Here is a 14285-nt window from a genome sequence, read left to right as displayed (position 1 = left end):
CGCCGGGACGTCGGGCAGGTATGGGCGGGCCAGCCCCCGGCCGGAGAAATACGTCACCTGCCCAAGGGTTTCCAGCACCGCGTCGCCAACGACGTCAGGGTCAGGCCGCCACCCGCATCCAGCGAGGTCGGTCAGAACCTGGCAGCCGCGGCGATGCTCCTCCGCGCGATGCCGGAGCCATCAACCACCGAGGGTCGGCGAATCCAGGGAGAGCTCAAGAATCTTCTGGAAGGCGCTGCGGCCCGACGGGCCGAGAGCTCTGCCTCCCGAAGGCAGGGATACCCCTCGGAACCTCATGCCGCGACTTCCCGATTCATGCGGGAAGCCTCGGTCTACACCGGGCGCACGCGCAACACCGCGCCTGCGGCCCCGGGCCACCTCGGCAACGAGCACCATCGTCGCGACCGTCGGGCTCACCTCGACGAAAGGGTGCGCCGAGGCTACCACCCCAGGCGTGGGGGACGCTACGACAGCGGGGAGGATCGGAGTCCCTCGCCCGAACCACCCGGTCCGCAGGCCTTCAATCGGGCCATCCGACGGGCGCCGTTCCCGGCCCGGTTCCGACCCCCGACTACTATCACAAAGTACTCGGGGGAAACGAGACCGGAACTGTGGCTCGCAGACTACCGCCTGGCCTACCAACTGGGTGGAACGGACGATGACAACCTCATCATCCGCAACCTCCCCCTGTTCCTCTCCGACACTGCTCGCGCCTGGTTGGAGCACCTGCCTCCGGGGCAGATCTCCAACTGGGATGATTTGGTCCAAGCCTTCGCCGGCAATTTCCAGGGCACGTACGTGCGCCCCGGGAATTCCTGGGACCTCCGAAGCTGCCGGCAACAGCCGGGAGAGTCTCTTCGGGACTACATCCGGCGATTCTCGAAGCAGCGCACCGAGCTGCCCAACATCACCGACTCAGATGTCATCAGCGCGTTCCTTGCCGGCACCACCTGCCGCGACCTGGTGAGCAAGTTGGGTCGCAAGACCCCCACCAGGGCGAGCGAGCTGATGGACATCGCCACCAAGTTCGCCTCTGGCCAGGAGGCGGTCGAGGCCATCTTCCGAAAGGACAAGCAGCCCCAGGGCCGCCCGTCGGAAGAGGCTCCCGAGGCGTCTACTCCGCGCGGCGCCAAGAAGAAAGGCAAGAAGAAGTCGCAAGCGAAACGCGACGCCGCCGACGCGGACCTTGTCGCCGCCGCCGAGTACAAGAACCCTCGGAAGCCCCCCGGAGGTGCTAACCTCTTCGACAAGATGCTCAAGGAGCCGTGCCCCTACCATCAGGGGCCCGTCAAGCACACCCTCGAGGAGTGCGTCATGCTTCGGCGCCACTTCCACAAGGCCGGGCCACCTGCGGAGGGTGGCAGGGCCCGCGACGACGACAAAAAGGAAGATCACCAAGCAGGAGAGTTCCCCGAGGTCCGCGACTGCTTCATGATCTACGGAGGGCATGCGGCGAATGCCTCGGCTCGGCATCGCAAGCAAGAGCGCCGGGAGGTCTGCTCGGTGAAGGTGGCGGCGCCAGTCTACCTGGACTGGTCCGACAAGCCCATCACCTTCGACCAAGCTGACCACCCCGACCACGTGCCGAGCCCGGGGAAATACCCGCTCGTCGTCGACCCCATCGTCGGCGACGTCAGGCTCACCAAGGTCCTGATGGATGGGGGCAGCTGCCTCAACATCATCTACGCCGAGATCCTCAGGCTCCTGCGCGTCGATCTGTCCTCCGTCCGAGCAGGCGCTGCGCCCTTCCACGGGATCATTCCTGGGAAGCGCGTCCAGCCCCTCGGACGGCTCGACCTTCCCGTCTACTTCGGAACGCCCTCCAACTTCCGAAGGGAGATTTTGACGTTCGAGGTGGTCGGGTTCCGAGGAACCTACCACGCGGTGCTGGGGAGGCCATGCTACGCGAAGTTCATGGTCGTCCCCAACTACACCTACCTGAAGCTCAAGATGCCGGGCCCCAACGGGGTCATCACCGTCGGCCCCACGTACAAACACGCGTTCAAATGCGACGTGGAGTGCGTGGAGTACACCGAGGCCCTCGCCGAGTCCGAGGCCCTCATCGCCGACCTGGAGAACCTCTCCAAAGAGGTGCCAGACGTGAAGCGACATGCCGGCAACTTCGAGCCAGCGGAGACGGTTAAGGTCGTCCCTCTCGACCCCAGTGGCGACACCTCCAAGCAGATCCGGATCGGTTCCGGGCTCGGCCCCAAATAGGAAGCAGTGCTCGTCGACTTTCTCCGCGCAAACGCCGACGTCTTTGCGTGGAGTCCCTTGGACATGCCCGGCATACCGAGGGATGTCACCGAGCACTCGCTGGATATTCGGGCCGGAGCCCGACCCGTGAGGCAGCCTCTGTGCCGATTCGACGAGGAGAAGCGCAGAGTGATAGGCGAGGAGATCCACAAGCTAATGGCAGCAGGGTTCATCAAAGAGGTATTCCATCTCGAATGGCTTGCCAACCCTGTGCTTGTGAGAAAGAAAGGGGGGAAATGGCGGATGTGTGTAGACTACACTGGTCTCAACAAAGCATGTCCGAAGGTTCCCTACCCTCTACCTCGCATCGATCAAATCGTGGATTCCACTGCTGGGTGCGAAACCCTGTCCTTCCTCGATGCCTACTCAGGGTATCACCAAATCCGGATGAAAGAGTCCGACCAACTCGCGACTTCTTTCATCACGCCCTTCGGCATGTACTACTATGTCACCATGCCGTTCGGTTTGAGGAATGCGGGCGCGACGTACCAGCGGTGCATGAACCATGTGTTCGGCGAACACATCGGTCGCACAGTCGAGGCCTACGTCGATGACATCGTAGTCAAGACAAGGAAGGCTTCCAACCTCCTCTCCGACCTTGAAGTGACATTCCGATGTCTCAAAGCGAAAGGCGTCAAGCTCAATCCCGAGAAGTGTGTCTTCGGGGTGCCCCGAGGCATGCTCTTGGGGTTCATCGTCTCCGAGCGGGGCATCGAAGCCAACCCGGAGAAGATCGCGGCCATCACCAACATGGGGCCCATCAAGGACTTAAAAGGTGTACAGAGGGTCATGGGATGTCTCGCGGCCCTGAGCCGGTTCATCTCATGCCTCGGCGAAAGAGGTCTGCCTCTGTACCGCCTGTTAAGGAAGGCCGAGTGCTTCACTTGGACCCCTGAGACCGAGGAAGCTCTCGGGGACCTGAAGGCGCTCCTCACCAAGGCGCCTATCTTGGTACCCCCAGCTGATGGAGAAGCCCTCTTGGTCTACGTCACCGCGACCACTCAGGTGGTTAGCGCCGCGATTGTGGTCGAGAGGCAAGAAGAGGGGCATGCATTGCCCGTTCAGAGGCCAGTTTACTTCGTCAGCGAGGTACTGTCCGAAACCAAGATCCGCTACCCACAAGTACAGAAGCTGCTGTACGCAGTGATCCTGACGAGGCGGAAGTTGCGACACTACTTCGAGTCTCACCCGGTAACTGTGGTGTCATCCTTCCCCCTGGGGGAGATCATCCAGTGCCGAGAGGCCTCAGGCAGGATCGCAAAGTGGGCGGTGGAAATCATGGGTGAGACCATCTCGTTCGCGCCTCGGAAGGCCATCAAGTCCCAGGTATTGGCGGACTTCGTAGCCGAATGGGTCGACACCCAGCTGCCGACGGCTCCGATCCAATCGGAGCTCTGGACCATGTTTTTCGACGGGTCGCTGATGAAGACGGGAGCCGGCGCGGGCCTGCTCTTCATCTCGCCCCTTGGGAAACACCTACGCTACGTGCTACGCCTCCATTTCCCGGCGTCCAACGATGTGGCTGAGTACGAAGCTCTGATCAACGGATTGCGAATCGCCATCGAGCTAGGGGTCCGACGCCTCGACGCTCGCGGCGACTCGCAGCTCGTCATCGACCAAGTCATGAAGAACTCCCACTGCCGCGACCCGAAGATGGAGGCCTACTGCGATGAGGTTCGGCGCCTGGAAGACAAGTTCTACGGGCTCGAGCTTAACCACATCGCTCGGCGCTACAACGAGATTGCGGACGAGCTGGCAAAAATAGCCTCGGGGCGAACAACGATTCCCCCAGACGTCTTCTCCCGGGATCTGCATCAGCCCTCCGTCAAGATCAACGACACGCCCGAGCCCGAGGCACCCTCGGTCCAGCCCGAGGCATCCTCGGTCCAGCCCGAGGCGTCCTCGGTTCAGCCCGAGGTACCCTCGGCCCCCGAGGGCGAGGCGATGCACATCGAGGAGGAGCGGAGCGGGGCCACGCCTGATCGAGATTGGCAGACCCCGTACCTGCAATATCTCCGCCAAGGAGAGCTGCCCCTCGACCGAGCCGAGGCTCGGCGGATAGCGTGACGCGCCAAGTCGTTCGTCCTGCTGGGCGATGGGAAGGAGCTCTACCACCGTAGTCCCTCGGGCATCCTCCAGCGATGCATCTCCATCGCCGAAGGTCAGGAACTCCTGCAAGAGATACACTCGGGGGCTTGCGGCCATCATGCAGCGCCCTGAGCCCTCGTCGGGAATGCTTTCCGGCAAGGCTTCTACTGGCCAACGGCGGTGGCCGACGCTACTAGAATTGTCCGCACCTGCGAAGGGTGTCAATTCTATGCGAAGCAGACCCACCTGCCCGCTCAGGCTCTGCAGACGATACCCATCACCTGGCCCTTTGCTGTGTGGGGTCTGGACCTCGTCGGTCCTGAAAGTCGCCTAGAGGGGGGGTGAATAGGGCGAAACTGAAATTTTCAAAAATAATCACAACTACAAGCCGGGTTAGCGTTAGAAATATAATCAAGTCCGCAAGAGAGGACACAAAACAAATCGCAAGCGAATAGTGAAGTGAGACACGCGGATTTGTTTTACCGAGGTTCGGTTCTCTCAAACCTACTCCCCGTTGAGGAGGCCACAAAGGCTGGGTCTCTTTCAACCCTTCCCTCTCTCAAACGATCCCTCGGACCGAGTGAGCTTCTCTTCTCAAATCAAAGCCGGGAATAAAACTTCCCCGCAAGGGCCACCACACAATTGGTGCCTCTTGCCTTGATTACAATTGAGTGTTGATCACAAGAGCAAGTGAGAAAGAAAAGAAGCAATCCAAGCGCAAGAGCTCAAAAGAACACGGCAAATCTCTCTCACTAATCACTAAAGCCTTGTGTGGAATTGGAGAGGATTTGATCACTTTGGTGTGTCTAGAATTGAATGCCTAGCTCTTGTAAGTGGTTGAGAAGTGGAAAACTTGGATGCAATGAATGTGGGGGTGGTTGGGGTATTTATAGCCCCAACCACCAAACTTGACCGTTGGTGGAGGCTGTCTGTTCGATGGCGCACCGGACAGTCCGGTGCACACCGGACATGTCCGGTGCCCCTGCCACGTCATCACTGCCGTTGGATTCTGATCGTTAGAGCTCCTGACTTGTGGGCCCGCCTGGATGTCCGGTGCACACCGGACATGCACTGTTCCTTGTCCGGTGCGCCAGTATGGGCGCGCCTGTCTTCTGCGCGCGTAGAGCGCGCAATAAATGCGTCGCAGGTAGCCGTTGGCGCCGAATAGCCGTTGCTCCGGAGTTGCACCGGACAGTCCGGTGCACACCGGACATGTCCGGTGAATTATAGCGGACTAGCCGTTGGAGATTTCCGAAGCAGGCGAGTTCCTGAAGCCGCTCCTCCTTGGCGCACCGGACACTGTCTGGTGTACACCGGACAGTCCGGTGAATTATAGCGCGAGTGCCTCTGGAAATTCCCGAAGGTGGCCAGTTTGAGTTGGAGTCCTCTGGTGCACCGGACACTGTCCGGTGTACACCGGACAGTCCGGTGCCCCCAGACCAGAGGTGCCTTCGGTTGCCTCTTTGCTCCTTTGTTGAATCCAAAACTTGATCTTTTTATTGGCCGAGTGTGAACTTTTTACACCTGTATAATCTATACACTTGAGCAAACTAGTTAGTCCAATTATTTGTGTTGGGCAATTCAACCACCAAAATTAATTAGGGACTAGGTGTAGGCCTAATTCCCTTTCAATCTCCCCCTTTTTGGTGATTGATGCCAACACAAACCAAAGCAAATATAGAAGCGCATAATTGAACTAGTTTGCATAATGTAAGTGTAAAGGTTGCTTGGAATTGAGCCAATCTAAATACTTACAAGATATGCATGGATCGTTTCTTTCTTATTTAACATTTTGGACCACGCTTGCACCACAGGTTTTGTTTTTGCAAACTCTTTTGTAAATCCTTTTCAAAGTTCTTTTGCAACTAGTCAAAGGCAAATGAATAAGATTTTGAGAAGCATTTTCAAGATTTGAAATTTTCTCCCCCTGTTTCAAATGCTTTTCCTTTGACTAAACAAAACTCCCCCTAAATGAGATCCTCCTCTTAGTGTTCAAGAGGGTTTTGATATATCATTTTTGAATTACTACTTTCTCCCTCTTTTGAACACAATAGGATACTAATTGATAATATTCTTGGAAACACGAAGTTTTTGAAATTGGTGGTGGTGCGGTCCTTTTGCTTTGGGCTCATACTTTCTCCCCCTTTGGCATGAATCGCCAAAAACGGAATCATTAGAGCCCTCGAAGTGCTATCTTCCCCTTTGGTCATAAATAAATGAGTTAAGATTATACCAAAGACGAAGTCCTTTTGCTCTCTCCCCCAAAGATGGAGAGTCTCTTGGAGCGATGGCGAAGGATGAGTTACGGAGTGGAAGCCTTTGTCTTCGCCGAAGACTCCAATTCCCTTTCAATACACCTATGACTTGGTTTGAAATAGACTTGAAAAACACATTAGTCATAGCATATGAAAGAGACATGATCAAAGGTATATAGAAGAGCAATGTGTGCAATTTAACAAAAGAAGTTCCTAGAATCAAGAATATTGAGCTCATGCCTAAGTTTGTTAAAAGATTGTTCATCAAGAGGCTTGGTAAAGATATCGGCTAATTGATCTTTAGTATTAATGTATGAAAGCTCGATATCTCCCTTTTGTTGGTGATCCCTAAGAAAATGATACCGAATGGCTATGTATTTAGTGCGACTATGCTCGACGGGATTATCCGCCATCTTGATTGCACTCTCATTATCACATAGCAAAGGGACTTTGGTTAATTTGTAACCGTAGTCCCGCAGGGTTTGCCTCATCCAAAGCAATTGCGCGCAACAATGGCCTGCGACAATGTACTCGGCTTCGGCGGTGGAAAGAGCGACCGAATTTTGCTTCTTTGAAGCCCAAGACACCAAGGATCTTCCCAAGAACTGGCAAGTCCCCGATGTGCTCTTCCTATTGATTTTGCACCCTGCCCAATCGGCATCCGAATAACCAATCAAATCAAATGTGGATCCCCTAGGATACCAAAGCCCAAACTTAGGAGTATAAGCCAAATATCTTAAGATTCGTTTTACGGCCGTAAGGTGAGCTTCCTTAGGGTCGGCTTGGAATCTTGCACACATGCATACAGAAAGCATAATGTCCGGTCGAGATGCACATAAATATAGCAAAGAACCTATTATCGACCGGTATACCTTTTGATCCACGGACTTACCTCCCGTGTCGAGGTCGAGATGTCCATTGGTTCCCATGGGTGTCTTGATGGGCTTGGCATCCTTCATCCCAAACTTGTTTAGAATGTCTTGAGTGTACTTCGTTTGGCTAATGAAGGTGCCATCTTGGAGTTGCTTCACTTGGAATCCTAAGAAATACTTCAACTCCCCCATCATAGACATCTCGAATTTCTGTGTCATAATCCTACTAAACCCTTCACATGTAGACTCGTTAGTAGATCCAAATATAATATCATCAACATAAATTTGGCATACAAACAAGTCATTTTCAAGAGTTTTAGTAAAGAGTGTAGGATCGGCCTTTCCGACTTTGAAGCCATTAGCAGTAAGAAAATCTCTAAGGCATTCATACCATGCTCTTGGGGCTTGCTTGAGCCCATAAAGCGCCTTAGAGAGCTTATAGACATGGTTAGGATACTCACTGTCTTCAAAGCCGGGAGGTTGCTCAACATAGACCTCTTCCTTGATTGGTCCATTGAGGAAGGCACTTTTCACGTCCATTTGATAAAGCTTAAAGCCATGGTAAGTAGCATAGGCTAATAATATGCGAATTGACTCAAGCCTAGCTACGGGTGCATAGGTTTCACCGAAATCCAAACCTTCGACTTGGGAGTATCTCTTGGCCACAAGTCGAGCTTTGTTCCTTGTCACCACACCATGCTCATCTTGCTTGTTGCGGAAGACCCATTTGGTTCCTACAACATTTTGATTAGGACGTGGAACCAAATGCCATACCTCATTCCTAGTGAAGTTGTTGAGCTCCTCTTGCATTGCCACCACCCAATCCGAATCTTGTAGTGCTTCCTCTACCCTGTGTGGCTCAATAGAGGAAACAAAAGAGTAATGTTCACAAAAATGTGCAATACGAGATCTAGTAGTTACCCCCTTATGAATGTCGCCGAGGATGGTGTCGACGGGGTGATCTCGTTGGATTGCTTGGTGGACTCTCGGGTGTGGCGGCCTTGGCTCTTCATCCTCCTTGTCTTGATCATTTGCATCTCCCCCTTGATCATTGCCGTCATCTTGAGGTGGCTCATTTCCTTGATCTTCTACTTCATCAACTTGAGCCTCATCCTCATTTTGAGTTGGTGGAGATGCTTGAGTGGAGGAGGATGGTTGATCTTGTGCTTGTGGAGGCTCTTCGGATTCCTTAGGACACACATCCCCAATGGACATGTTCCTTAACGCTATGCATGGAGCCTGTTCTTCACCTATCTCATCAAGATCAACTTGCTCTATTTGAGAGTCGTTAGTCTCATCAAACACAACGTCACAAGAAACTTCAACTAGTCCTGAGGACTTGTTAAAGACTCTATATGCCCTTGTGTTTGAGTCATATCCTAGTAAAAAGCCTTCTACCGTTTTAGGAGCAAATTTAGATTTTCTACCTCTCTTAACAAGAATAAAGCATTTGCTACCAAAAACTCTAAAATATGAAATATTGGGCTTTTTACCGGTTAGGAGTTCATATGATGTCTTCTTGAGGATTCGGTGTAGATACAACCGGTTGATGGCGTAGCAAGCGGTGTTGACCGCCTCGGCCCAAAACCGATCCGAAGTCTTGTACTCATCAAGCATGGTTCTTGCCATGTCCAATAGAGTTCGATTCTTCCTCTCCACTACTCCATTTTCTTGTGGGGTGTATGGAGAAGAGAACTCATGCTTGATGCCCTCCTCCTCAAGGAAGCCTTCAATTTGAGAGTTCTTGAACTCCGTCCCGTTGTCGCTTCTAATTTTCTTGATCCTTAAGCCGAACTCATTTTGAGCCCGTCTCAAGAATCCCTTTAAGGTCTCTTGGGTATGAGATTTTTCCTGCAAAAAGAACACCCAAGTGAAGCGAGAATAATCATCCATAATAACTAGACAGTACTTACTCCCGTCGATGCTTATGTAAGCAATCGGGCCGAATAAATCCATGTGAATGAGCTCCAGTGGCCTGTCACTTGTCATAATGTTCTTGTGTGGATGATGGGTGCCAACTTGCTTCCCGGCTTGGCATGCGCTACAAATCCTGTCTTTCTCAAAATGAACATTGGTTAGTCCTAAAATGTGTTCCCCCTTTAGAAGCTTATGAAGATTCTTCATTCCAACATGGGCTAGTCGGCGGTGCCAGAGCCAACCCAAGTTAGTCTTAGCAACCAAGCAAGTGTCGAGTTCAGCTCTATCAAAATCTACCAAGTATAGCTGACCCTCTAACACTCCCTTAAATGCTATTGAATCATCACTTCTTCTAAAGACAGTGACACCTACATCAGTGAATAGACAGTTGTAGCCCATTTGACATAATTGAGAAACGGAAAGCAAATTGTAATCTAATGAATCAACAAGAAAAACATTGGAAATGGAATGGTCAGGTGAAATAGCAATTTTACCCAAACCTTTGACCAAACCTTGATTTCCATCCCCGAATGTGATCGCTCTTTGGGGATCTTGGTTTTTCTCATATGAGGAGAACATCTTCTTCTCCCCTGTCATGTGGTTTGTGCACCCGCTGTCGAGTATCCAACTTGAGCCCCCGGATGCATAAACCTACAAAACAATTTTAGTTCTTGACTTTAGGTACCCAAACAGTTTTGGGTCCTTTGGCATTAGACACAAGAACTTTGGGTACCCAAACACAAGTCTTGGAGCCCTTGTGTTTGCCCCCAACAAATTTGGCAACTACCTTGCCGGATTTATTAGTCAAAACATAAGATGCATCAAAAGTTTTAAATGAAATGTTATGATCATTTGATGCATTAGGAGTCTTCTTCTTAGGCAACTTAGCACGGGTTGGTTGCCTAGAACTAGATGTCTCACCCTTATACATAAAAGCATGATTAGGGCCAGAGTGAGACTTCCTAGAGTGAATTCTCCTAATTTTGCTCTCGGGATAACCGGCAGGGTACAAAATGTAACCCTCGTTATCCTGAGGCATGGGAGCTTTGCCCTTAACAAAGTTAGACAAATTTTTAGGAGGGGCATTAAGTTTGACATTGTCTCCCCTTTGGAAGCCAATGTCATCCTTGATGCCCGGGCGTCTCCCATTATAGAGCATACTTCTAGCAAATTTAGACTTTTCATTTTCCAAGTTATGCTCGGCAATTTTAGCATCTAATAATGCTATATGATCATTTTGTTGTTTAATTAAAGACATGTGATCATGAATAGCATTGATATCAACATCTCTACATCTAGTACAAATAGAAACATGCTCAACATTAGATGTAGAGGATTTGCAAGATTTTAATTCAACAACCTTAGCATGTAACATATCATTCTTAGTTCTAAGGTCGGAAATAATAGAATTGCAAACATCAAAATCTTTAGCCTTAGCAATCAAATTTTCATTTTCTACTCTAAGGCTAGCAAGAGAATCATTCAATTCCTTAATCTTAGCAAGCAAGTCATCATTATCATTTCTAAGATTGGAAATTGAAGCATCACAAACATGAGACTCAACCTTAGCAATTAAACTAGCATTTTCATTTCTAAGGTTGACAATGGTGTCATGGCAAGTGCTTAGCTCACTAGATAGTTTTTGACATTTTTCTACTTCTAGAGCATAAGCATTTTTAACCTTAACATGTTTCTTGTTTTCTCTAATTAGAAAATCCTATTGGGAATCCAAAAGGTCATCTTTTTCATGAATAGCACTAATCAATTCATTTAATTTTTCCTTTTGTTCCATGTTAAGATTGGCAAAAAGGGTAAGCAAGTTATCCTCCTCATCACTAGCATTATCATCACTAGAGGACTCATATTTTGTGGAGGATTTAGATTTAACCTTTTTCCTTTTGTCGTCCTTTGCCATGAGGCACTTGTGGCCGACGTTGGGGAAGAGAAGCCCCTTGGTGACGGCGATGTTGGCGACGTCCTCGTCGGAGGAGGACTCGGTGGAGCTCTCGTCGGAGTCCCACGCGCGGCATACGTGGGCATCGCAGCCCCTCTTCTTGTGGTACCTCTTCTTCTCTCTTCTCTTGCCCTTCTTGTCGTTGTCCCTGTCACTGTCACTTGATAATGGACATTTAGCGATAAAGTGACCGGGCTTACCACACTTGTAGCAAACCTTCTTGGAACGGGATTTGTAATCCTTTCCCTTCCGTTGCTTAAGGATTTGCCGAAAGCTTTTGATGATTAAGGCCATCTCTTCATTGTCGAGCTTGGAGGCGTCAATTGGTTGTCTACTTGGTGTAGACTCCTCCTTCTTCTCCTCCGTCGCCTTAAATGCCACCGGTTGCGCCTCGGACGTGGAGGGTTCGTCAAGCTCGTTGATCTTCTTTGAACCTTTAATCATACATTCAAAGCTCACAAAATTCCCGATAACTTCCTCGGGTGTCATTAGTGGGTATCTTGGATTACCACGAATTAATTGAACTTGAGTGGGGTTAAGGAAGATGAGAGCTCTTAGAATAACCTTAACCACCTCGTGGTCGTCCCACTTTTTGCTCCCGAGGTTGCGCACTTGGTTCACCAAGGTTTTGAGCCGGTTGTACATATCTTGTGGCTCCTCCCCTTGGCGAAGACGGAAGCGACCGAGCTCCCCCTCGATCGTTTCCCGCTTGGTGATCTTGGTGAGTTCATCACCCTCGTGCGCGGTCTTGAGTAGGTCCCAAATCTCCTTTGCATTCTTCAACCCTTGCACTTTGTTGTATTCCTCCTTGCTTAAAGAGGCGAGGAGTATGGTTGTAGCTTGGGAGTTGAAGTGCTTGATTTGGGCCACTTCGTCCGTATCATAATCCTCATCCCCTATGGATGGTACCTGTGCTCCAAACTCAACAACATTCCATATACTTTTGTGGAGTGAGGTTAGATGGAATTTCATTAAATCACTCCACATAGCATAATCTTCGCCATTAAAGGTTGGCGGTTTGCCTAATGGAACGGAAAGTAATGGAGTATGTCTAGATGTACGAGGATAGTGTAAGGGGATCTTACTAAACTTCTTATGCTCTTGGCGTTTAGAAGTTACGAAGGGCGCATCGGAGCCGGAGGTCGATGTTGATGAAGTGTCGGTCTCGTAGTAGACCACTTTCCTCATTCTCTTGTGCTTGTCCCCACTCCGATGCGGCTTGTGGGAAGAAGATTTTTCCTTCTTCTCTTTGTGGTGAGAAGAAGATTTCTTCTCCTTCCCTTTGTTGGAGGAGCTCTTCTTCTTCTCCTTCCTCTTGGTGCGGGACTCTTCCGATGAGGTGCTCCCGTGGCTTGTAGTGGGCTTTTCGCCGGTCTCCATCTCCTTCTTGGCGTGATCTCCCGACATCACTTCGAGCGGTTAGGCTCTAATGAAGCACCGAGCTCTGATACCAATTGAAAGTCGCCTAGAGGGGGGGGTGAATAGGGCGAAACTGAAATTTTCAAAAATAATCACAACTACAAGCCGGGTTTGCGTTAGAAATATAATCAAGTCCGCAAGAGAGGACACAAAACAAATCGCAAGCGAATAGTGAAGTGAGACACGCGGATTTGTTTTACCGAGGTTCGGTTCTCTCAAACCTACTCCCCGTTGAGGAGGCCACAAAGGCCGGGTCTCTTTCAACCCTTCCCTCTCTCAAACGATCCCTCGGACCGAGTGAGCTTCTCTTCTCAAATCAAAGCCGGGAATAAAACTTCCCCGCAAGGGCCACCACACAATTGGTGCCTCTTGCCTTGATTACAATTGAGTGTTGATCACAAGAGCAAGTGAGAAAGAAAAGAAGCAATCCAAGCGCAAGAGCTCAAAAGAACACGACAAATCTCTCTCACTAATCACTAAAGCCTTGTGTGGAATTGGAGAGGATTTGATCACTTTGGTGTGTCTAGAATTGAATGCCTAGCTCTTGTAAGTGGTTGAGAAGTGGAAAACTTGGATGCAATGAATGTGGGGGTGGTTAGGGTATTTATAGCCCCAACCACCAAACTTGACCGTTGGTGGAGGCTGTCTGTTCGATGGCGCACCGGACAGTCCGGTGCACACCGGACATGTCCGGTGCCCCTGCCACGTCATCACTGCCATTGGATTCTGACCGTTGGAGCTCCTGACTTGTGGGCCCGCCTGGATGTCCGGTGCACACCGGACATGCACTGTTCCTTGTCCGGTGCGCCAGTATGGGCGCGCCTGTCTTCTGCGCGCGCAGAGCGCGCAATAAATGCGTCGGAGGTAGCCGTTGGCGCCGAATAGCCGTTGCTCCGGAGTTGCACCGGACAGTCCGGTGCACACCGGACATGTCCGGTGAATTATAGCGGACTAGCCGTTGGAGATTTCCGAAGCAGGCGAGTTCCTGAAGCCGCTCCTCCTTGGCGCATCGGACACTGTCCGGTGAATTATAGCGCGAGTGCCTTTGGAAATTCCCGAAGGTGGCCAGTTTGAGTTGGAGTCCTCTGGTGCACCGGACACTGTCCGGTGTACACCGGACAGTCCGGTGCCCCCAGACCAGAGGTGCCTTCGGTTGCCTCTTTGCTCCTTTGTTGAATCCAAAACTTGATCTTTTTATTGGCTGAGTGTGAACTTTTTACACCTGTATAATCTATACACCTGAGCAAACTAGTTAGTCCAATTATTTGTGTTGGGCAATTCAACCACCAAAATTAATTAGGGACTAGGTGTAGGCCTAATTCCCTTTCAGGTCCCTTGCAGAAGGCGCCCGGGGGCTACACGCACCTGCTGGTCGCCATCGACAAGTTCTCCAAGTGGATCGAGGTCCGACCCCTGAACAGCATCAGGTCCGAGCAGGCGATGGCGTTCTTCACCAACATCATCCATCGCTTCGGGGTCCCAAACTCCATCATCACCGACAACGGCACCCAGTTCACCGGCAGA

The sequence above is a fragment of the Zea mays genome, chromosome 1, assembly GCF_902167145.1.
Source record: "Zea mays cultivar B73 chromosome 1, Zm-B73-REFERENCE-NAM-5.0, whole genome shotgun sequence".
Taxonomy (NCBI): Eukaryota; Viridiplantae; Streptophyta; class Magnoliopsida; order Poales; family Poaceae; genus Zea; species Zea mays.
The sequence above is the reverse complement of the archived record's forward strand: the minus strand, read 5'-3'. Positions refer to the sequence as shown.